Here is a 25,841-nt window from a genome sequence, read left to right as displayed (position 1 = left end):
GGTGGGAAGAGAAAGGAGGGATTGCATCTTGGTTGATAGCCCATCACCTGCCAGTCTCGAAGCCATGTAATACATCAAACTTACAAGGTAATATTTTTATCCTCTACAACAGACTTGCAAAGTACTGTTTCTATTCCCATTTTCAAAGACCGGGAAACTGAGTCAGAGAGCAGCAGAACGTTGCTGAAGGCCACATATCTAATGAGTGGCAAAGCCGATATTAAAATCCATATTTTTTCCACTATGCCACATTGCCTCTCCAAGGAAAAATAGCAAAGCAGGAAGTTTAGACTATATAGTGAAAAATAGATGGAAAGCATGGGCCACAGATTGAGCAATGGCCTGGAAATTAGAATTACTGAATTCTGTCTTCTCAACACTGCCCTGGGACTTTCCTTTATCATCACAGACTGTGTATTAAAAGTCCTTTATAAAGGATGGAGCCCTATACAAGTGATATTTCATCTATATAACTGTTATAGATAATAACAGTTTTATCTATAACTACATTTCTACCCTTATAAAATTGGGCTAATATTATTTTTTCACCAAAGTGCTATAATAGCATGTTGGAAAGTGCTCAGAGAACCACAAATGATGAACCTTTTAAACATCACTACTTGTCAACGCAGGAACTCTATAAAGTGATTTGAGGTCTTCTAATTGAGCTGCATCATCTAAATTTAAAGCACTCGAAGAAGGTAGTAGTAATAGTAACAATATCAGTTCAATAGTAATTAGTAATAAACCTAGTCAACCAGCTACAGGCTGGGCTAAAGCTTCTTAGCATTTTCTGCCAGAGAGAATTTACTCCTGCTCTGAAGTGTCTAATAAGGACATTAACAGAGCTGAGAGCCCATCTGCGATAGGACTTTTCCAAGAGCCTTCAGAAAAGTCTCTTAATTCTGCTTTGTGCCTTCATATATGCATACATGACTGAACGTAACTGACCTGACATTGCTGAGTTCCATTCTCCAAATACTCTTACTTCCCAGTGCAGCCACAATTAAATCATTGAGTAATGTGCCTATAGAGGATCGTTCCTATTGGCCCCCTCCATACATCGTAAATATCATGATCAAACAGTCACTGACCTATTGCTCGCACATGGCCCATGGCATCACCTAGAGAGGCATACGATTATTTTATAATAGAACATTAGTACATGTATATTTTTAAATGGCTATTCTAAGTATTTCAAAATAAAGTGTTAATTTTCCTTCAGCCAAAGAAAAGCTAGAAAAGTCAGCTTTTAAGTTTCAAAGTATGTAGAGGTATGTTTCCTGTGTTTGGCATCTCGGTCATGCAAGAGATTCAGTGCAGACGGTATAGGGTATAATTATAGGAATTACCTCACTCGCAAGTCTCAGTTGCTTAGCATGAAATTCATAGGTAAAAGTGGTAACAGGTAGTGAAATTGTAAATGTAATTTGAGAAAGCTATGGTAAATAGTTGTCTTTTTTCCCTAAACTATTCTTTTTTTTCTTCTTCTTCTTCTTCTTCAAGATGGAGTCTTGCTCTGTTGCCCAGGCTGGAGTGTAGTGGCACCATCTCAGCTCACTGCAACCTCCACCTCCCAGGTTCGAGTGATTCTCCTGCCTCAGCCTCTCGAGTAGCTGGGATTACAGGAATGAGCCACCACGCCCGGCTAATTTTTGTATTCTTAGTAGAGACAGGGTTTTACCACATTGGCCAGGCTGTTCTCGAACTCTTGACCTCGTGTGGCCAGGCTGTTCTCGAACTCTTGACCTTGTGATCTGCCCGCCTCAGCCTCCCAAAGTGCTGGAATTACAGCCGTGAGCCACCGTGCCTGGCCCTTTCCTAAACTATTCTTATCTCAATTTTTATCAGCCCTCATTTTGAAAAAGCAGTTTTATATTGCTTTTATGTGAATTATCTCCTGTGTTTTACAGAGAATTCCAGTGGATTCTCATGGTTCCAGTGAGTGCATGGGGTAGGGCTGATGGGGTTGCTGGCCGAAGAGCTATTACAAGATCCTACTCTTCTTCCGATGTAGGGCCATTTGGGCCTCTTTTGCTTATTGGGCTTCTTAGTCATCTTAAGAAAGAAGTTCATGTTTCAGAAAATTCTTTTGAAAAATCACTGCATTTTTTCATTTCATTCTCTCCAGAAATCTTTGAGGAGATATTGTTGTTCCCATTGTGCAGGTGAGGAACTGAGGCTTAAACAGATTGAGTTTCCAGAGAGTACCTAACTCAAAATTTGCTGAGTACCAGCTCTAATTCTGATCTTCTGACTCTACCATTTGTGTTCTTACCACTAAATACTGCTAGTTCCTTTTTCCAAATTTGAAATACCAGTAAATTTGAGAATGATCTTTTTTAAAAAATAGGCTTAGGCCGTAGAGAGTACTATGTTTGTAACTCTCCTACTTATGTAAATTTAGCATCTGTATATGTATGAATCATGTGTATATATATATACACACACACATATGCATGTATGTATTTTATATACGTATTTCAAAGTACAAAAAGGTAGACTGAAGCTATTCACAAAAGATAACTTTGGTCATGCTTGTATTCTTGGCCTGTTATGGATGTAACATAACAGTATGTTTTTGTATATTTTGTGTTCTGCTAGATGGACTAGGTTAGAACAGCCATTGACTTTGTGTGTCCGTAAGGAAGTAACTGTATCTCTCTGAATCTTGAATGACCACGGGCACACTGGAAATGAAAGTATTTCCCAGTTTCCACATGAAAAGTGAGTAAAGCAGGATTTTGCTTGCTGTCTCTTCTTAGGCTCAGGGTTAGAGCAACTGTAAAATAATTAATAATCCTCTCATAGAAAAATTTTCTGGACTTTAATGATGCTTAAGTAATCTAGGACTCAACCTGAGATACTGTGATACCAAGGTGGTGGCTATCTATGCATTCACAGAGGAATTGTGTCTAGCCCTAGGGCATCCTGGGGCTAGACAGCTTTAGAATTTTGTTTAGATTGGAGGTTGAGAGCTAGAAGATAAAGGTTTACAAATTAGAACAGCAAGATTTTTCAATCCACCTCCCAGTTATACACAAATCATGAGTATGCATCATAAGTAAATGATACATGCCAAGCAGTTCATGAAAAGAGGTGTACCCACCATTCTTACTCCAAAATGATCAAGTTTAGCCATTGTGATAAACAGTATGGGCACCATTCGTGTTTTTGCTTTTAAGTTTTTGTTTGTCAAGCCACAGCTAATTATACAAGCAGACTAGCAGGATTTGAGATGCAAAGTGTTAAAACTAATAGTGTATGTCAAATCCTTTATTAAAAAGTACATGATAAAGAAAGATCATGTCACACCATAAATAGTAATTGTACAACACAAAAGGTGTGTGTGTCTCCAGGGTACGTGGAGAGCCAGTTCATTGAGGTTCGACTGACTTTCCTCGCCTCACGTTTCCTGCTGGCTTCTAGAAGCAGTCATGTGGATCAGAGGCCAAGAGATAATTAAGTGGAAATAAGAACTCTATATCCGGCCTCTTTGGAAAGAGGTAGCAAATCCTCCTAATCAATTCTGATTCCTGCTGGCTTTGTTGCCTAAGGTCAGCTTAACAGTCATTAGAAGAGGTCACGGCAGGCTCTGTGATCTCTATCATCTAAGGTTAAATAATACGTTATTAAAAGGGTCAATCAGAAAAGAGCAGATTCTTTCCCTGTGATTCACATATTTTGCAGAAGCTTCTGGCTTGGAATTTCTATCACAAGTTTCAAATCTCACAGCAGAAATGTTTACACATTGCAGTTTGGCTGAATTCAGAGGAAGCTTTCCTGGATCTCTGATGAGAATGAGAATTGTGGTCATGGGAAGCATATGGCCATGACATTCATTCCTTACTCAAGATAAGATGAGGAGCAAGGTCAACACATTGCATCAGACCTCAAATGAAGATTGGAACATATCACCCTAACCACATGGGACTAGGATGGGGTGAGCGTTGGGGCAGGAGCAGTGGTGTGTGATGGAGGGGTGGAGGAATCTTTCTCCACTCCAAGATGGGATCAGAAATGTAGGAGGAAGCCAAAAAGAGCAAGCTCACCACTCTTGGCATATTTTTTCCACCTTGACATTGATAGCTAGACCTCACTCCCAGTTGGGAAATTTTCTAAGCTACCAAGAATAGGAAAAAATCAACCATAACTAAAGCCCTTTGAGATATTCTTCCTTGTCTTCATGATCAGGACAATACTAAAACATTACAGAAAGTTTGGAAAACAAAGTGAAAAAAATGCTGATAGCCCTGCCCTTCAAATATACAACTCACTGCATTTTTAGTAATGCCCCCTTTCAGTTTTTAATCTATTTGCATATATAATATATTAGCTAACTAAAAGTGGAACATAATACATATCTTGCTTATTCATCTTACAACGTAAAATAATACAGAAATTTTCTGTTACTTTATTACTTTTTATAATTATTTTTAACAACTGCTTAATATTTCTCAGAGTTTTAAGTATTATTACCCTACAAATAGGTGAAAGTAATGATGAATAGCATTTAGTATAGCCAGTCCTGGATGGACACAGAAAGAAAATGATACATTTTTGTTTTTCTCCTCCTTCAAATTCTGCCAGATGCCACTCATCAGCAATATAATAGTGAAATAAAATCCATATTCAGGTATTTGATTTGGAGTTGCTGGAGATTTTTGGTAGATTTAATTCTTCACATGATTAACCCACTGTTATTAGCAAGGCTTGGACCCTTTGACCACAAAAAAACTTTTTAGAAGTACAGTAGCTGGGGGACAATTGGATGGGTGAGTGGATGGATGGATGGGAGGGAGAGCAAAAGGGAGAGAATGAATTTGTCATTGATCAAAGCACGGTGCATGGCTTGGGAGAACCGTGGATGAAGCAGGCCCATATAGATGATCCACCCTGTCTGATGGTGATTACCAGCATCTGACAGATCAAGAGGATGTGGGAATGAGGGTTTGAATGAATGCAGACATTCATCGCTTGAGCCCAGGAGTTCGAGACCAGCCTGGGCAACATTAGTAAGACTGTGTCTCTACAAAAATAAAGTAAATTAGCTGGGCAAGGTGGCACATGCCTGTAGTCTGAGCTACTTAGGAGGCTGAGGCAGAAGGATCACTTGAGGCCAGGAGTTCAAGGCTGTAGTGAGCTATGATTATACTGCACGTTAGCCCGGATGACAGAGTGAGATCCTAACTCCAAAAATTGGAAGGAAAAAAAAAAAAGAGCTTTCAAATTGGGGGCTAGTAGGGGTGTGTGTGTGTGTGTGTATACATGCACATGTGCATTCCCTGAATGCTCATTGCTAACTGTGTGTTGGCCTTTCTTACTAAAATGCATGTGTGTATGTCTTTGTGTATGTATGAAATATCTGAGAATATAGTATTTAGACCCCATTAGTGAGGGTAAAAATGTACAGATAAACTATATCATTTATGATTCTGATATGGCTACTGTCAAAATAACACAGTATTTTGACAGTTGCTTTATCTTTACTCTCAGAAACTAGTTTCTTAGCAACTAAAATAAATTCTCAAACAACAGCTTAAAAAAATTTTTTTAAGCCCTCAATAGAAAAAATAGACCCATAGTTGGTGTCTAGGCAAGCTATTCCTATTGAGTGGGAATGAAATTTATGTGAAACATTCTGATACCCTTTGGCTGGTCCAGCTGCCCTTGGTTAGCACCAATGAGGGCAGAGACAGTCAGAAGTAGCTTTCAGGAGGCTTGGGAAAAATGTTCATTGTTCTTTTTCTTCTTCATTTCAGTGGCTTCTTTTTAAAAACCATTTCGTATGTTATATACTTGGCTAGAAAGTACTATAAGAACTAGTACATAAGATCTGGAACAGAAAGCCTGCATTCAGATTTGTCTTCACTGTGACTTGTAGGCAGTGGCTTATATATCAGTTAATTAGCCAAAATGATAGCGGTAGAGGCTGGGGAAGCAAAAGAGAAATTTAGCTACTTCACGCCTGTTGTGTTATGTCTTTAAAACATTTTGAAACCCCCTAAGGTAACAATTTTTAAATAGGGTCTAGGGATCCCCAACATTTCCAGGGAGACTATGAGGTCAAAATTATATTGATAATGATTTTAAGATGGTATTTGCAGGCTGGGCACGGTGACTCATGCCTGTAATCCCAGCACTTTGGGAGGCTGAGGTGGGCAGATCACTTGAGGCCAGGAGTTCAAGACCAGCCTGGCCAAGATGGTGAAACCCCATCTCTACTAAAAATACAAAATTAGCCGGGCATGGTGGCGCATGCCTGTAATCCTAGCTACTTGGGAGTCTGAGGTGGGAGAATCGCTTGACCCCAGGAGGTGGAGGTGGCAGTGAGCTGAGATCGTGCCACTGCACTCCAGCCTGGGTGACAGAGTGAGACTCTGTCTCAAAAAAAAAAAAAGATGGTATTTGCTTTATTTACTCTCAGTCCTTTATGAATGTATACGATGGAGTTTTCCATAGGCTTCATGTAATATTGTCACAGACTGAATGCAGAAACAGGATAATCTGGCCATCTTCTTTTAAGTCAGACCTTAAAAAGATTTGTAAAAATGTAAAACTCACTCTTCTCACTAATATATTTGTTTCAAAAACATTTTTTATAGACATGGGTTATTTATGTTCAAATGTAATGGGTTTATTGCCTTTTTTTTCTTTTTTTTTTTTTGAGATAGAGTCTTGCTCTGTCACCCAGTCTAGAGTGCAATAGCGCAATCTTGGCTCACTGCATCCTCCGCCTCCGGGTTCAGGTGATTCTCCTGCCTTGGCCTCCCAAGTAGCTGGGGTTACAGGCGCCTGCCACCATGCCTGGCTAATTTTTGTATTTTTAGTAGAGATGGGGTTTCACCATGTTGGCCAGGCTGATCTCAAACTCCTAACCTCAGATGATTTGCCCGCCTCGGCCTCCCAAAGTGCTGGGATTATAGGCGTGAGCCACCACGCCTGGCCAGTTTATTGCTTTTAAATGAATTAACATTAAAAAATTCCTTAGTCTCAAATTTCTGAATATTGATAAATATGACCTATATAAACAGAAGCTATTTGGAGTCCTCAATAGTTTTTAAGAGTGTAAAGGGGTCTCAAGCCCAAAAGGTTTGAGAAACACTGCTTCTAAAAACTGGCTGTCTATACCTGTGTGTGATTCATAGGTTTGGCAAAGTCACCAACACTATTTCCTTTCAAATGCCAAGGGAGATTTTAACGTGGCTACCAAGAAACAAACAAGTAGTAGAGATGTCAAACAGTTAATGTGTCCATTTAGACCCCTTTAAGGTTTTTTTTGTGTGTGTGCGCCCTCAGTGCTTAGATATGCAGGTAGATAGACACTTAGCTCTTAAGAAAGGAATTCATTTCTACTCATAATTTCCTTCTGCTGGTGCCATGGCAAATGCATTTCTGAGTAAAGTAGTCTGCATGCATAGGTGCCACTCTACCAAATACTGTGAGCCAGATTGCCATTCTGGACCAAGATCTGAGAAGGAAGACATAGGGGAGAATGCAGAATGTGGAAGGAGGAGAGGAGGGGATTGTTAATTAAGCTCTATTAAATATTAATTGAAATATAAATTTAAAACCTCACCAACTCCTGACAGTTATATAATCTAATTAAGTGGTAGGTCCTGTTGCCCCACAGTGTCTTTTGGTGTATTAGGGGAATAAAGTGATCTTCTGCTCATAAACACCATGAGGGCTTTATTAATCCAAGGCATTTGCCAATAAAGTAGATGGGAAAGGCGGCAATAATAATAATTTTATGGAACATGGAAGAATTGAAGGGGCAATTTTGATGTGGATAGGGATGCAGTGAATCAGCTGCAGTGATCCACATGGAATCTGCACGCTTTGGCCTGTCATTGGGGTAAGGAAGATGAAGTCCTTGTGTACCATTCCACATTTACATGTATATTTTTTGCTCATGGAGAATGTATACTGAATCCCTGAGACCAGTTTTAATTTTATAAACTGCATTTGGTGGGGAAAATGGTATGTCTGTGCATGTGTGTGTTTTAGAATGAAAGTTTCAAAAGAATAAAACTTGGAAGGGTTGTGGAGATAAATTTGATTTCTTACTAGCAAACATGAGTAAGCCTGTATTTTGCAAATTTTCCAGCAACGGGGCTGTTGGAGAATACTAAAAACAATCTGAATCTTTTATCTGTGCTGCAAGAGAAAAGAGCCTCTACATTCATTTCTTTTCTGGCTCTCAAAAGTTCTTAATGGAAAGTTAAAAAGTGCACGATTGTCTTTATTTTTTGTTTCTTTGAATTATTTTATAATTTTTAAAAAGTGCATAGCATGTAGTTCTGATATGTTTTAGGTGGTGTAACTCAATTTAAAAAATAATTATCATGAGTTAAGTCAGCAACTCTTAGTCTTTATTTTTGACCAGGCTCTAGACTAATGCATCATTAATTTCTCTGCGTAAAAGCAGGGCTATTTAATTCTCCTTGTTATCTTATTTGTCTTTTGTTTGGGTTTTGGTAGTTGTTGTTTCTCATTATTTTGTGTCAGGATTTCGTTATATCCCCTCATTTTATATTGCTGTTGGTACATTAGTCCCCAAGTTTGTGAGATGCTATTTCAGTTTTAGAAAAGGAGTCCCTCGGAATTAAAAATGGAGTTTGCGAGACCACACTTGACTTCATGCAGGTCGGCCAGACCCATTTGTGAGCAACACAGCCCTTGCGTGGTTTTGACCTTTGATTTGTGGAAATGAGAGTGGCTCCTCCTCCCCAGGGCCACTGTGGCTAGCTGGGCTTGGGGGACGAGCGTAATATAATTGTGTCATGGATTGCTCTGTTACTCCCCGTATGTTAGCAATTTTATTGTGGTCTCTTTTATTTCCTTTTCAATTTGGGCCCCAGCAGTTTCCCAAAGGAATGTGGATAAAGGCTCTCAGTGTTGGAAATGAGAATGATGCAGTTGAGCGGTTGCCTCACCTCTGAAGGTGGCAGGAGTAGCCTTGAAAGGCCCCTGAGAGAAGAGATTTTTGTTTAGTGTGGTGGAGAAGGGGTCAGTACTCTTTGTTGTCATTTAGTATGTATCGAGGAGCAGCGTGTTCCCTTGGCCACTGGAAGGGTGGGCTTGGGAAGATGTGTATGTATTTCGGCAAAGGTGGACTGAGCAGGTGGGGGACTTAGAGCCTGTCCTGATCTCTGGGTGATAGTGCGTGCCCACTGCCCTGCTGCCTATGTGCCCGGCTGGTGTGTGGACGGGAACTCAGACCCATGTGCTCACGGGAAAAAGCAGAGGCTGGGCTTCTTTTGAGAACTTGGCAAAGGCTTCCCTGTTCACTTTAGAGTGTTTCTTTTCTTGAAGCCAGTGTTGGATCTTGGGTCTGTGCTGCTGACGTTTTAGAACATGAGAAAGAGCCGCAGTAGGAGCCAAGTATCTGCCAGACTGTGTCGGGAGAACCTTTATCATTTCTGTCAGATACATCACAACTCGCTTGTCTTACCATACATCTTCCTAAATGTGACAGAATATTCAGCTGTTATTAATTGAATACTCTCTAATTTAACTGCTTAGCGGGAGAAAGAGTGACTGGTTTGTTTCAACACGTAAAACTGGCATCAACCTGTATGTGGGTTTCAATGCTGTTGCATTGCAGGGACTGAAAAAGTGATTGTATAAGGAGAAGTGGTTACCCTACTTTTCAACAGGGTAACTAAATTCAGTTTATTGTTCTAAAACAGAGGGGTGTGTGTGTACGTGCGTGCGCGTGCGTGCATGTGTGTGTGTGAGAGAGAGATTAGGATAATATAGATCACTTTATGGGCATGATATACTTCATGATTTTTTGTGTTAAGTGTGTTATAGGTGGTACTCCAGCTCCTCTGAAGTTTAACTCACCTAGAAGTCGCAGTGACACTGTGTTGTGTCTTTTTAATCAAAAAGCTTAAAAGAATGAACTTGTTTTGTCTTTATCTTTGTAATCAATAAAATGTAAATAAAGAGCCCTACAAATTTCTGTATAATATTGAATGTGGTGCTAAGAATTAAAAGCCATCTTGATGAAATAAATTAAGGATTAAAATATAAGGAGCTAAGAATGAATTTTGAGAGTCTGCACACAACTCCTCTCTCCTTGGACCTTTGATAGAAGAACAAAAGTGAGTCAACTGTCAGTTTCTCCAGCTACCCTAGAAAAGCAACAGAAGATTCCAATTCATTGATCTAGGAAGAATCTAGGCTGTGAACTAGACATCCTGCTACACTTGTGGGTATTTTTGCCCTTGTTGCCCACGTTGGAGTGCAAATGGCACAATCTTGACCTCCGCCTCCCGGTTTCAAGTGATTCTCCTGCCTCAGCCTCCCAAATAGCCGAGATTAGAGCCATGCACCACCATGCCCTGCCCAGCTAATTTTGTATTTTTAGTAGAGACAAGGTTTCTCCATGTTGGTCAGGCTGGTCTTGAACTCCCGACCTCAGGTGATCCGCCCACCCTGGCCTCCCAAAGTGCTGAGATTACAGGCATGAGCCACTGCACCCAGTCTTTTACTTGTGGTTATTTTTTAAAATGTACTTATGTATACATAATTCTGTTGTTGTTTTAAAAGAAGATATAAAAATGTGCTCAGTGCCAGAATGCCTCTAGGTTCATGTACAGCATTTTTTTTTTTTTTTAAAGAAATGAATTCAAAGCACGATAATAAGTAGAAGCCTGACTTGGCTTGAACATAACGCTCTGTCGGCAGTGAGGTAAAGTGAAACAAAAGACAGTGTCCCTAACTCTGCCATGAAGGTCAGCAGAGTGTGATGTGGCACTTTGCAGAGATGGATGAGACTTCCAAGGCTGAGAACAAGGAAGAGCATACCTGCAGTCCTTTCAGTCACCCATCATGGGACTATTAGCTTGAGCGTTCTGGAAAATATTATTACCCCCAGGGCGCCATGTAACTCCCTGGCTCCTGACAAGCTGCCAACATGGCTTTTTCTGGGCTGCAAAGTTGGAGCTCCCCTGGCAGGGTGCCAGGGTTTTAAGAAGGCTCTGGGGGCCCAAGGTAGCCTCCTGGTGCAAGTTAACATTCATTGTAAAACCCAATTCAGGAAAAGAAAAAAAAAAAAAAGAAAAAAAACCCTTCCCTTGCTTTCCCCTCTGCACAGAGCTAGCTGGCATACAATTAATATCTGTGCTGGCACATTGCCCCTTATTTTAGGGGCTGGCTTTTGCTTTGGGATGGCATGGAGAAGGGGATTATTTGCACTGTAGCTTTTGATGTAAGCCATCATTGTCATATTATATGAGTAGCACCGCGTAAGGATGGCTGAGGACAAAGACCAGTCCTCCATCCCTTCCTCACACTGCCCTATGTAACCCAAGTCCTTGTCACAAAAGGGCTGTCTGATTTTTTTTCCCCTTTAAAATCTTATGGAAAATAGTGGCCTTAGTTGGAAACCTTGATTTTTAAAAAGCATCCTTTAATTTGGGCATTGCAAAACGTTAAAAATTGGAAAAGTGGTTTTTTTCAGAGATAATTTACACGTTTGTACACAGAAATGCTGCACACATATGCTTATAATCATATTTATAATTACTTTTTCTTAGTTGCAATTTAAAAAATGTACACTTAGTTATGAGGTCTTAAGGAATGCTAACATTGCATACATAGTCATAGAAGAAAAAGGCATCACATAAATTTTGGTAATTCAGAATGGAAGCCTATATCATGAAAATACTAGAACCATAAAATCTACTTACTTGAGGAAAACTGATTTGAGAATATCTGGCATGTTTCTTAGCTCACTAAGTTTAGTGTTTATAAAACAAATAGAAGATAATGTTTTTAGTAGACTCTGGGCGTCTGTATACATATGTGTAACTATACATATTTAGGCTTTATCATAATGTTTGAATGGAGAATGCTTAATGTAGTAATATAGCAACATAGCAAAAATTCTAAGCTTCAAATATACAATTCAAACAGTTGTCACAGATAAAGGCTAGATAAGGAGAAAAAAATGTATTTATGAAGCAACTCATTGAATAACTCAGCATTCTTAGCTCTGTGATGCATTGGGAGTTGTAGGGAAGGGAGTTGGGAATTGAGGAAGTAGAAGTGGTATTTAGTCATATTTCTGAAACTATTCTGGATTTTTTTTTTTGTCAGGAGAAAGATGCAACAAATATTTACAGGGCCCCCCCACCCCATTTTTTTTTTTTTGCAAGAGGAGTACAGAGGACATAGCAATGAACAAGAGAGAAGGTATCATTGCCCCCCCCATGGAAACTGGGTTTTTATAAGGGAGACATATAAAAAATATTTTGGGGTTCAAGGATGTAACCTGATGGGGAATAGTGATATTTTTGAAAAGCTGATCATGACTTGTAAAGTTCAATTTCAGAGTACTGATGAGAAAAATCATGAAATATTGTAATTTTTCTAATTAACATAACACCTGGAAATTTCTAAGCAAATGCCATTGAAGCTAATAATATTTGGTCCTAATATTGAAGTCATACCTATTCAACTCACTGATGATTCACATTTTCAGTTACTGTCTGAAGTTTGACCAAATAGGGAAGATCAAGGGGTTGCTTAAAAGAATGTTAAGTAGCAACCCCAAAGTAATGTTTTAGCTTTCAAAATACTGAAAGAGGTTTAAGGTGTTATATTGTCCACCCTGTTAATCATATAAATTCTGTTATCCCTTTAACATTTCTAGCCAATGAAGTCAGTGTTTTCCATCTGAAGTCAATTGGGTATTGACAAGGAATAAGAAAGGATTTCTAAAATACATTTTTTTAAGCTAATTTCAGCTATTATTATTATTATTTTTTTAATATCTAAATCATGCTGTTACTATTTCATCACCCAGCATGTTTCCATTAAGGCAATCACATTAGGTTGGGTTGACCCAGTAAAACTTTCCAAGGTTTATCAACCACCAGGCCAATTCAGACTGCAACCAAAGCTATGTTCTCATCTTTGGTGGGCTGGTCGAAGTGAACCTTTGGATCTGATAAGACCAAGTACATACTCCCATACTATAGTGTTTTCACTAAAACACTTTTAGTTTTATAATTTACAATTGTACTTCATGGCATTGGAGGTGATTAGACTTTTCCTACAGATGGAACTATGTGTTGGATCTGATTTTTAGTTGGGCAGCAAACCTACCCAGAACCATCTACTTGCCCAGTTTTATCCTTACCCACAGCCGCCTCATATTTCTACAGCACTTTATGTTTCACAGTAATTTTCCCTCCTTGATTCTACAACTTCTACCCCTAGAAACCTGTGTTATTTTCATCCCTTACAGAATCACAGATCTGTGAGTGGAACGTTGTGTTCACAAAATACTGTTGATTATTTTACCACCTCAATGGTTGTTTCAGACAACTACCCTTTTCTTTTCATTATTGCTTAAATATATCAGTGCATGGTGTCATGGGTTACAGCTAATAAAAATCCCACTCGAGTGACTGCAGCCTGGCTTGGTGGGAAGTGACACTGCGAGCTGCAGGCCGATTCTGAAGAGGCAGGTTTTAGATGTGCCGTGATGCCAGGGATTGATCTTGGCTCTGCAGAGTGGAGGACATAGAGATGATGCGAGCATCCCTGCCTAATGGTCCCCAGCAGAGGATGGGTGGAAGGTGACTTCCGGGGCCATGCTCAGGTGGAAGCCGCCTGCCCTCACTGCCTTCTTACCCTGTCTCCATCACAACCTTTCCTATCCTTCCCAGTGACCAGCCAAGGGCAAGACAAGACTGCAAATTACCATCTAAAAGTATACTTGGCCCCTTCAAAGTATGAGAGTTAGATCACTTTTTCTTTTTCTCATGCTCCTTTCATACCAACAGCCAAGAAACTGGAAACTAAAATCCCTTTTCTTTTCCTCTCAACTTAGTCAATTCCATAGCATGAGCTAAGTGCCTGTTGTGCTCACCTAGCATCGTGCCTGGCACATAGTAGGTACTCACTAAATACTCGCTGAATAACTAAATGTATGGAAGTTCCAGGATCCAATGGGAGTGATAAAGAAAGGTAAGGGAAAATTAAGGCAAGCAAAGGCAGGCAAAACAAATCTCTGCTTAAATGAATCAAGAGACTGGCTACCCTTGGAGATAGTAACCGTAAAGGGTTTGGCTGGGGCTTCTGTGTGCTGCTCATAATACTCTCTTGATGCCACTTCTGGAGACTGGGCTGCAGGCACTATACAAAAATTCACTGTACAGCTGTAATGTATGTATTTCTACTTAATATAGTTTATCCTAATATCTAAAAAAATATGCCTTTAAAGGATAGTGTCGGTTCTCAAGTACCTTAACAATCTTTTTGCAGGTGAGGGTGGAAGGTGGGTGAAGAAACCAGTACACAGGCAACAATTAGGATCATTATTTGGCTCAACCCCCATTCCAGTAACATGCTGTGATTGCAGGGGAAAGAATGGCTCATTCCAAGCTCTGCCCTTATATATGCCATTAACATAGATTCCCAGGGGGTGGGTCACCTTCTGAGTGGAGGCCCCTAAATCTAATGCCCAAGGAAGCCAAGACTCCTTGCACCCCGGGTGACACAGAATCCTGGGTGGTTGGTTCAGGAGCTTCATGTGGTGGCTCCCATTTATGATTTTTTTTTTCTTTTTTTAAAGAAAGAAACATAAGGAAAACATTTGCTTTGACATTGAATCCACCCCTACATGTAACAGTAATTGCAGGGCCTAGAGGGGAAAAGAAAGTATCATTCCAATTTGGGGCCAACCAGCCTTGACAATATTGTGTTAAACCTTCTGAAGTGGTGAAGCCAAGCTTCAGCGAGGCAACCCTGGCCCAGGTGGACAATCAGGGGACATGGAGAGCTGGAGCTGGGAGACACTTCTGGAGCCAGGAGACGTAAGGAGTACAAAATTACTCTTTGGGGCACTCTCAGGGAAGACCTGTGCCTCCAGGCCTGACCCTTGGTTATGGCCTGTGCTCCTGACTCCTTAGGAGGTTTTGGCCATGAGCTAATCAAATGCCCAGTTCACACAGTAAGAGATGACTGCTTGACCTCCACGTGGAGCCTGACTAGATCCCCCTAAAAACCACAGCTGTAAAGCTCTGTAGAGGTAGTGGCCTCTTCAGAGTCCCCAAGCACGCAGCCACACGTGCTTTCTCCTCCAGTCTCCGTGTGTCTGTAAAAGTTCAAATACTGAGTCAAGTTTATTGTTTCTATCTCGTTTATTTTAAGTATAGTTTTACACTTTATTATGTGCAATGACATCTTAAATGGAGCCTGTCACTCCGTCTTGACTACTGCTCGGGGCTGGAGCCACTTACCATGTCACACATTCAGCAGCCCTGATTAACCGGATCAGAATGAGCAGCTCCAACTCCACCCTCTCCAAAATAGTGCCCCTTATTTATATGAAGCAAAATATGAGAACAACAGGATCCTGTATCTAAAGTGGGAAGGTTTCCAAGTTGAGGAAGTTTGGGGTAGCATTTCCCTCCCTTCCTCCCTCCCACCCTTCTTTGCTCCCCCCTTTCCTCCTTCCATCCCTCCTCCCTCCCTCCCTCCCTCCCTTCCCTTCCTTCCTACTTCTCTCCTTCTTTCCCTCCTTCCTTCCTTCGGATTTTTTTAAAACATATTTTGTTATATATTCACTCTCTTTAAGAATAACACTTTGTTTGGTTAACTCCTGCCCCCAAAAACAACAACAATAAAAAACAAAACAAAATTTTACAACTTTCTTTTCTTCTTCTCTCATCTGTGGTTGCAAGTCAGTTTTTGTAGCCCTGTCATTATGTGAGGTGGCCTAGAGTAATTTGAATATTTCATTCTCCCGGCTGCTAATGCAGCATGCGTTACAGATGGTACTTGCTTCATCCTTCTGGACCTGGTTCAATTATAAATGAAAGTAGGGAGCTGAGATTTGTCTTTTTGTCTCTGCTTAGTTGGAATAACACAATAAAGCTTGATGGGTAAGAATTTCTCAAACTGCCTCTTTTTCACCTCGGACATTTCCCAATTAGATTGCTCCTTAGAGTACTTGGTTTGCACTCACATTTGAAGCCAAATGTATAATCATTGTTATTATTTTTGGATACTTTCTTTCCTCTCACTTGGAATAAGGCTGTATTCTAAAAGTATAAGCAACCTGTGTCTCCCTGCCCCACCCATCTTTTTCTTTTTAGTTTCTATTTCTCATCAATTCTTAGCAGTGACTGCATGATTTATTCAAGAATCTTGAGTAAAATCACTTCCCTCCTCTATACCCTTAAAAGTACTGTCCCCTCACATCACACTACTTAGGGACACATTGGTGGTCAGGGAAAAGGATTTTTCCTCACAGTAAGATGTGTCTGCTCACTAAATCAATATATAAAAATGGAACACACGTGTAGAGCAAATTATGCAAATTTATAAGTATAATCTTACATGCACATATTTATTAGACACTAGTGGTATTTTAAATGTGTTTGTGTGGAGGAGGGTGTGTGTACACATGCCAAAAGGCTTTGGGTTTGGTATGTTTTTGGACATTCTAAAAAATAAACATTAAACGTCGTCTTTCATTGGGACGTTATTCTTATGGTCATTTTAGCAAATTGTAAAGCTTGCTGTTTAGTTCAGGCTATACCTTTATTTGGATCAGTGTGAGGGATTTTTTTCCTTCAGCCTCAAATTTATGAGCACTAAGTGTTGGGCAAATACAGTACTATAGATACTCTTAGAAGGGTGACTAATTCAAATATCTACCAGTAATGTCAAAGAAGGGGGGATGAACCAACTATATTCTCTAAGATTAATTGATATTGTATTAGATTACATGGGTGCTCCAAGAAGATCAATATATATATTTTTAAATTTCACTTTGTTCCTCACCTACTGTTGGAAACCAGTTTTGCAGTGTGACACCTGTGGGCTCAACATTGTTTCACCCTTATTTTGATGATCTGCCCTTGTAAAGTTAAATAGAATATAAATTAATAGTATCTCCTAGCCTCCCATGGTTCTATAAGTTTAAGTCATTAAGATGAAGAATAAAGTGGCCTACAGAGAAATTACCAGCTTAAAAGAGAAAGTGTTGGAATGTTATAGTAAGAGCTCTGATGCCCTAGGTCAATACAGGTTGGCAGAAGTAGCATAGTTTAGGGAACTCTGTTCTTTTCTGATGCAATTTGCAACAATCCTCAGCCCAGCATCTCACTTGTTTTTCCTACTATGTTAAATGTGATCCTACCTACCCTTAGAGATAACAGTGAAAATTAACCTAAAACATAGAGCCAAGTCTTTCAGAAATATGACATACTTTAAAAAATATAAAGTGTGCTTCATTTTCGTATCAGCTTATGATAACCCACCGTCTGGAACCAACCTGGTAATTAGTTATCTGGGTCTGCAGTGTGCAGTAGGTCCATTCCTCCACGTGTCTCTGTCTATCTTGATTTCTGGCTCAGCTTCTGATATCTAAATGATATTCGATGAGCAATTTGGAACCTAAATGGAGTTAGAAATGCTGTTATTCCATATTTTTCAAGTAGTTAAAAGAACATCTTTGTAGCAGATTTTCTAGGAACACAACAATTAGAAATGTTTAATAACCTGTGGTCACTTTCTTACAATTAATTATCTTGAACTCATTTTCTGCTAATATCAAATCTTGCCAGAATAATGAAATTGGAGTTCTTATTTTCAGCTAGTTTTCATTTGTCAATCATTGACCTACTTTTAGTTGGAAATATGTAATAAACTGAAAAATAATAGCAGCTGTACTAATATTGGTATAATAATTTCCAGTGTACAGAGTACTTTTCATGTATATTATCTCGATTTTGATATCATGATAATTCTAAAGGGATAGCTTTTATTTTTCTTAGTTTACAAATGTGAAAATAAACCCAGAGAGGTTAAACAGTCAGAATCACAATTCAAGTCCAGTGTGAATGTGTTAGGATTAGGTTCAAATGTGAGTAGCTGAAACCACATCCACCCCCTTTCAAAACATAGGAAACAAGATACAAGCAGTTCAGGGCTGACAGAGTGGCTCCATAGACCACAAAAAACTTAGGCTCCTTCCTGATTTTTCACGCAGTCTTCCCTAAAAGGTGATCCTGTGTCATCCTCATGATCTAAGTTGACTGCTAGAGCTCCAGCCATTCCATCTGCATTCCAGACATCAGAATGGAGGAAGGGGCAGAGAATAACAGTAGACTTATTCCCTTTAAAAAAGACTTTCTAACATAATACTTGTACTACCACTTGTATCCCATCAGTTGGGACTTAGTATTACGACTACATTTAGTTACAAGGGAGTCTTGGACATGTAGCTGGGTAAAAATGTTCCAGCTCTTAGAAACAGGGCAAGTTTCTGAAATGTCACTGCACTTGGGTTTAGCTGTAGCCTCCAGATTTTCCCTAACCAAGAAAGATAGACTGAGGAGTCATTTTAATTGTCTAGATCTGATTTGGAACATAGGTGTCATGTTATACTAGAGAATCTGGCTGAGGGCAAAGGCAAATCTTGATCGTATTAATAAATGTTTGCTGTATTGGGTGTAATTGTACACATTTGCAGCAAGGCACATCCAAAGAGGAGGTGATGTACTTCCCAAGCAACAGCAACACCGAAAAGGGACTGACTCCAATCATGCCATGGTGAGCAATCTGTGGAGACAAGAGTGACCACAAAGTCTGAAATAAATTCATAAAGATTAATCTGTGTGCTCCAGGCTACTAAATTCACATGCTCCGTTGGTGTTACTTCCTACTTAAACTTTAATAGAATGGTTTATAGGATTGTGGAGATTTATAAGATAAATTCCTTGGTTATTTGGTGGCCAGTGGTCAGGGAACCTAAATGCCGTATATGACCTCAGTAGATAGGGCTTCTTACTGTCAACATTATTTCTGGAGGAAAAAAGAATCCAAATTCCCAAGTACCTGGGCATATACTTTATGCTCTGTAACTCTTGTCAATGAGCTCAGCAAGTGGGGTGTTTTCCCTCAGTTCTTTGTCTTCTATATCAATTGCCCCAAAGGCTTTAGGAGTTACAATACACACACACACATCATACCTCAGAGGTACTGATGGCAGATAGCTATCTTTGATTTATTTGTATTTTTTAAAGAATAAAATGAAAATAGAGCACTGTGTGTTCACAACAGGAAGGATTTTGTGTGTATTTGTGTATCTGTATAATATTTCACATTGTATATCACTTTAGCCTCTTAATATGATTTTCCTTAGGTCACAAATCCATATAGAATATTTGACAGTGTAGCTTGCTCTAATATTTTTGTTGCAGTAATGTGGGGATGACCACATTACTCATAAGTGAGCTCTGCTGGTCTCTTCAGAATGTCAGGAGAAACTTTATGGTGCTGCCTGCACCATCACATATTTTATTTAGACCACAGATGTTCAGTCTCATAATTTAGTCGTCTTATTTTGTTACATTTTCAGCTGCATTTTTTTCTTTTTCTTATCTTGCCTTTATAATTTTATTGGAATTAGTCTAAATAGTTATAGCCCACCTACATGGAAAAAGACTATTATTTGTGGCAACTTCGGCCCACAAATCTATATGTATAACTTGAAATGCATAGGTTTCTTATCTAAGAAACCTTTGCACAACCCTATATGAAATGTAGAAGTGTGCATATATCTTTACCATTATTGCAGCTACTGTTTCAGTAGTTTCTGTTGGAACATTTGCAATGACTTCCAAAGATAATATTCTTCTAATTTAAGACTTTGGTTTCGTTTTTATAAGCCAAGTTGTCTTTATTATAATTCTCCTGTGAATTGGTCTTCTTTGGGAAGGAATTTTCTAGCACTGGAGGACAGGTCTCCATATAGTCATAGGTTAAAATACCCTTCCTCCACCCTCACCTTTCCAGCTTAATTACTTCTGTCAGCGGCCACATATATGGTTGTCAACAGTATACAGACAGTGATTTAACTCTCAGTTTTAGAAACATATAGAGGTGATGTTTTGACAAAAAAGAGCAAGCAGTATAAAGATGTACATGTAGCCCTACCTACTTCCATGATTTTTGTCTCTGCCCAGCAAGAGTCAGTGTTATCTTTAAAAACAAATTGCTTCTGGTATATGTGCAATAACATGTATGTGTGAGACTGTGCACACGTACATGTGCAATGGAGTGGGCATCAATGTATTTTACTGATTGAAGAACACAGAGTAATTTCTGTTCTCACTTGTTTTGGAAACTTGGAACAGGAAGAGGGAACTTGGCTTCATCAATGAAGATGATTGGCTCCCGATAATGGCTCCCTTCTGGTGCCAGATTTAAGGGAGGAAAAAGCAAACAGCTGTTCAAAATGACTTTCACCTAGTAAACATAGGAGAGAAGGCAGCTAACACTTATTGGATGCCTTCTGTGTGCCCAGCTCTAGTCTAATTGCTTTACACATGTTAACTCATTTAAACCTGATGGCAATCCTGTGAGATAAATGTGGTTCTCCCCAGTTTACAGATGAAGAAACAACTGAGGCTTTGAGAAGCGAACTGACTCTCCCAGGATCAGACAGCTAACAAGAGGCAGAGGAGTTGGAATTTAACTTAGGTCTGTTTCATTATAAAACCATCCAGTTTCCAGGGTACCATGGAAACTTGTGTCACTGTGAGTCAGATACTCTCATTCTGTCAGGGTGTGAAATGCCCCTTAAAATACTGTTATGTGAAATCATAGCTGGTGGCTTTACGCACTATCCTCACTGACTCTGCTAACCTTGTTTGAATAAATTAAAAAATATTTATGAACATGTACCATGCCCCTAGCAAAGTTCTAAATGCCGTTGGGGGAAAAAAGAAGGGTAAAATATGGTCCCTGCCCTTGGATAGGTAACTCTCATTTGGCAATCAGAAAAGCAGTACATGCAGCAGCTGATGGCCATGATGATATTTAATAAATTTGTGACTTGGGTGACAACAGAAACTGAGTAACTGTGTGACATCATTCAAGCACAAAATCCAGAAGCCGAGAAGGGGCAGATTAGTATATGCTAGGTTGAAGGGAACCTAGAAGGACAGTTTAAATGTTGCTGCGTGGAAGGCTGGAAGGAAGACTTGAGAGGAACAGCTGGACTGAGCAGTGATTGTAGAAACATAAAGTGTCATCATTGCAGATTTAAGAAGAGTAACATCTGCCTGGCACTTTACAGTTTTCAGAGCACTTATATTTTCTTATTTCTATTTTCTCTCACTTCCATTATTATTGTTATTAATCATCATCACCCCTGCTTTACCTATGAGGAACACCAGTCAAGTACCATCCCTTACACATATCATGCCCTAGGAAGGGCTCTTGAGGAAATAAATAAAGACTCTCATGCTGAGAGAGAACCAGCAGGACACTTGTTCATGGTCACACAGCTAGTGAGAAGCAGGGACTTGGCCTTATCCCACGCCCTCTGATTCCAAGTTTGGATAACAAGTAAAGGCTTTTTCTAGAGTTTTATATTCCTTATCAACGGCTTCCAGTTTACAAATGGGTTGTATTCCAGAAATTTTCTTTTCTCTTTCCTTTTCTTTTATTCTTTTTTTTTTTTTTTTTTTTTTTGAGACAGAGTCTGACTCTGTCACCCAGCCTGGAATGCAGGGCGTGATCACTGCAACCTTTGCCTCCCGGGTTCAAGCGATTCTCCTGCCTCAGCCTCCTTGAGTAGCTGGGATTACAGGCGCGTGCCACCACATCCAGCTAATCTTCTTGTATTTTTAGTAGAGACAGGGTTTCACAATGTTGGTCAGGCTGGTCTCGAACTCCTGACCTCATGATCCGCCCGCCTCAGCCTCCCAAAGTGCTGGGATTAGAGGTGTGAGCTTTTATCCTGTTTTTTTTTTTTCCTTTGAAACCTATAACACATTTTCAGGAAGTGTCATAAAGCTAAATTCCAAGGTCCATTTGAACTTATTACAAAAGAGAATGTGCCTTAACTGTGACCTGCTTATTCTGTTTTAATTAAGTCTGTTCACTCTTTACAAAATAGTTCTTAATACAAACAATACATTCTGAGGCAGGGTAGACTATATAATTTGTGGGTCCCAGTACAAAAGAAAAATGTCAATTCTTCATTCAAAAATTAAGTATTTCAAGATGGCGTCATCAGAGCATGAAACCAAACACAGGGTCCTTCTGCATGAGGGGCCCTGGGGTTCCACACAGGTCTCATGCTCACAAAGCCAGTGCTTTGGTTTAGAATACAAGGAATACCTTTTTATCCTAGAAATTTTATCAGAGAGTGCTCTGGAGGCATATACATGTGCGGGGCCTGGAGAGGAGCAGTGGACGGGATATGGATTGAATATGGCTTTCTGCGTCCATCTGCACTCTGCTCCTAAGCACCAGGAATGTGTTAACTCTCAGTTGCACAAGGAAAAATATCTCTTGATAAGTCATCCCCAAAGAATTCTGATTTGGAGCAAAGGGGAGAATGTAAAAGTGGGAGGTAGTACAAACATCAAAAAAAGAAAAAAAAAAGGCTTTCTGTACTCACTGCCAACTCAGATTTGGTTCATTTTCAAGTTTGTAAGTTTATTATTATAAGTGTAGATAAGGCCCATTCTTATGTAGAGGTCCCAGTACCTTCCACATATATTTCTGGCACAGAAAAACAGATGGGATAGAAACTTACACAAAAATCACATCTGCCACTCTGGACAATTAAGCAAAACATGAAATTGCAACTAAAAACCACAGGGTATTTAAATAGAACAAGATTTCAAATGAAGGACTCATGTTGTTGAACCAGAATGTGGTTTAACTCTACATCTTCTGAAAAGGGAGGATATTTTTTGGTCTTTCCATATATACTTTTTTTTTTTTTTCCACATCAGTAGATGTGCCTACTTAACGAAAACAACTTTTCTCATTCAGAGAGAGGCTAAGCCAAAATATAGTACTCTTTCGAATCATATTATCTAAAGGGACATGAAAAGGGAGTAAAAAAACCTAACATTGATTTCACACCAGCCATGTGTTAGGGGCTCAGCAAAACTGCAGACAGCAAGTACAGCCGGCTTTATTTTACAGTTGAGGAAACAAGCTCTGAGATGTCATCCAAGGCCTCCCAGACAATAAGTGCTAGCTTGGGACTTAAGGCTTGAATTCTAAGTCCAAGCTTGTATTCTTCCCACACACCAGACTACCCATCCTGTTCTGAATTCCAACACAAGAAGCCCAGGACACAGAGGGGCACAGGGCCTGCAAAGCAATCCAGCCCCTCAACCTTGCAGGAACCCAATCATCAAGAGGGGAGACCCTACTATTAACATTCTCTGGGTGCTCATGGAGGCTGAGCACTGCTTTATAACTTTGCTTTTGCTCCCTTAAATTTTTCGGAAATGTGACTTGGATTTATAGATTGCAACGGCTTTCTATTGTGTGAAACCCGGTGGTTCCCAATAGAATGGTTCCAGCCAGCAAGAACAGTTGCCTTGTGCTGAGTGTAGCGGAAGAAGAAAACAATTGACAGAGAAGCATATCGCATATCATCTCTTTCTACCCAGTGTGCCCAATCCACTCTGCCTCATCTCCCCACCTTGGACCTGGAATATTGTCAACCTATTTGTGTGAGATAAGAAAACTCTCATTAAGAAATCCATTCATCATGCCTGTAATCCCAGCACTTTGGGAGGCTGAGGCAGGCAGGTCACTTGAGGCCAGTAGTTCAAGCCCGGCCTGGGCGATATGGTAAAATCTGTTTCTACTAAAAATACAGAAATTAACTGGGTGTGGTGGCGCACGCCTGTAATCCCCCAGCGCTCCAGAGGTTTAGGCACGAGAATTGGTTGAACCCAGCAGGCGGAGGTTGCAGTGAGCTGAGATCACACCACTGCACTCCCACCTGGGCAACAGGGTGAGACTCTGTCTCAAAAAGAAAAAAAAAAAAAAAAAAAAAAAAGGAAAGAAGGAAGGCAGGCCAGCCATTCAAATTGATTCGAACATCAGATTCTTTGTCTGAACTTGCACACGTGATGTGGTTTGACTCCCTTATAAATACATCGAATTTGCTGGCTTAAAGCTTTAGAGTGGATCATGAAGAATCTCACAGGGGTCAGATGAGACTCTGGCCCCAAATTATGGATCTGTACTTGGGGTACATTTTCTTTCCTGGCCCCTACAAAGGTGAGCAGAAGACACATTTCCTTTGGTGTCAGAAGTGGCTTCATCTTTGTGGTCCTGCAGGGTAAAGTGTGACACAAGAGAAGACTTAGGTCCAGAAGATGCTATACATAAAGTGGGGAAAGCACCTTGCCCCTAATGAAGGCCCCTGGGACGTGCACTCTCTTCTGCCCTTCACATGATGAAGTCTCACTTTGACATTTATTAAATGGGCCCGGTAGAACCAGTCCTCTCCTAAGGCTGTTGTAAGGACCAGATGAGGTCTTGTGTGTGCTGTACAAATGGGAATGACACCATCATAACCAGGAAGATTGAGTTGGAGTTGGAAATCTAGGGAGCATGGCAGATGTGGACCTTGAGCCAACTTTTATTACTGTGGCACCAAATCATTTATGAATAACTTATATATAAGTGATGAAACTCTATAGTACTAAAAGGAACTTGGTTCCAGTCACTTGCCCTCATGCCCTTACTCCATTTTGGTTTATTAAAAAAGTCAGTGCTCATGTTGATTCCCACACTTTCTCTCTGCTTGCCTGCACCTATTCCAGTTACCTACCTTTTGACTCCCTTTTTTAGCTTTCAGATGGTAACTGACTTGAGACCAGTACATCCCTGCACATAAGCAGACAGCCCATGCTTATCTGAATTCCTGGTGTAAGCCCAGGGTAGTGCAAAGAGTATGGACATTGAAGAACTGCACTTGAGTAAGCTGTAACTTTTAACTTATTTTCCTAAAAAATAGGCATCCAGGATCTACTTCTGAAGCTTGATGTGTGGGTCAGCATAGACAATGTAGATGAGATAAAATGAAAGCTGTTGGGAAGGTATAAAACACTATCACAATAAAGAAGTCTAAATTGCTATTCAAAGGCTATCTGACTATCTCTGCCTTTTTAGAGAATGCTTGTTTTCCAGGTCCATGTCTTAGCCCTCCCAGTCCCATCCTTGCTCTTTATAGATAAAGTAGAGTGACTTTCCCAAGATTACAAAGATCAAGAGTGGCAGACCAAGGACATCTCTCTCACTTGAAAACTAGGGCTCTTTTCACTGTAGCCAGCTCTTTATTGGGAAATCTTCATAATCAGTGTCACCTTCTGTGCTCCAACTACCTCAGCGTCACACTTAGGTGAACACTTCCTTCTCTTCTTGACCATTGCAGGCTACTGCCATTCTCTTCTTCAGTTTTCATTGCTGGGATGTCTTGCAGCATGATGCCTCAAGCTGTTCTGTATCTATAGGGGTCCATCTTTTTCCCCTTAAGGATCTTCTCCTATAGGGTGCAATTATGCAGTTATCTTACTGGCTCATCTCTATTTTCTGCTATAACTTTTGAAGTGCATCACCATCTCTGTTTGTACTGGCGGCTCAGAGAATTTCCTTGAGCAAAGTGCATTTCTGAAGCCAAGTCCCAGCACTGCCATGTCTTTTGATGCCCTTAGTCTCCTTTCTCAAATGTGCAGTAAAAATATTGGTGTTAATTACATAGGCTTGAGATACATGCAAAGAAGAGGGTGAAGACAGCCGTGACCTCTGAAAGAGAGGCATAGGTCAGTAAAAGATGCATTCATTCCAAAGACTGCTGCTTGTACTGTGTTGGGCCAATCCTTTTCAGCAAGGTAATTTAAATTTAAAGTCAGCATCTCCTGATTCTGTTGCCTAAAGGTTCCAGCTTTCATAGGACGGGTACACGTCACTCCCAGGCCTCCTGGGAGGCCTCCTCTACCCTTCCTCTACCGTTTTCTTGCTTCTCCCTAAAAACCTTG

General features: G+C 40.1%; 1 protein-coding gene and 1 long non-coding RNA gene across 6 annotated transcripts in view; both read left to right on the top strand.

Moving 5' to 3' along the window:
• PBX1 (PBX homeobox 1) overlaps positions 1–25,841 on the top strand; it is a 292,065-nt gene that overhangs the window by 185,767 nt on the left and 80,457 nt on the right. The gene's annotated exons all lie outside the window — the stretch shown is intronic.
• On the top strand, positions 10–23,862 carry LOC134761963 (uncharacterized). Its single transcript, XR_010141277.1, has 2 exons — positions 10–2,727; positions 3,758–23,862. It is a non-coding gene; the product is annotated as an uncharacterized LOC134761963 (long non-coding RNA).

The sequence above is a fragment of the Pongo abelii genome, chromosome 1, assembly GCF_028885655.2.
Source record: "Pongo abelii isolate AG06213 chromosome 1, NHGRI_mPonAbe1-v2.0_pri, whole genome shotgun sequence".
Lineage (NCBI taxonomy): Eukaryota > Metazoa > Chordata > Mammalia > Primates > Hominidae > Pongo > Pongo abelii.
The sequence above is the reverse complement of the archived record's forward strand: the minus strand, read 5'-3'. Positions and strand labels throughout refer to the sequence as shown.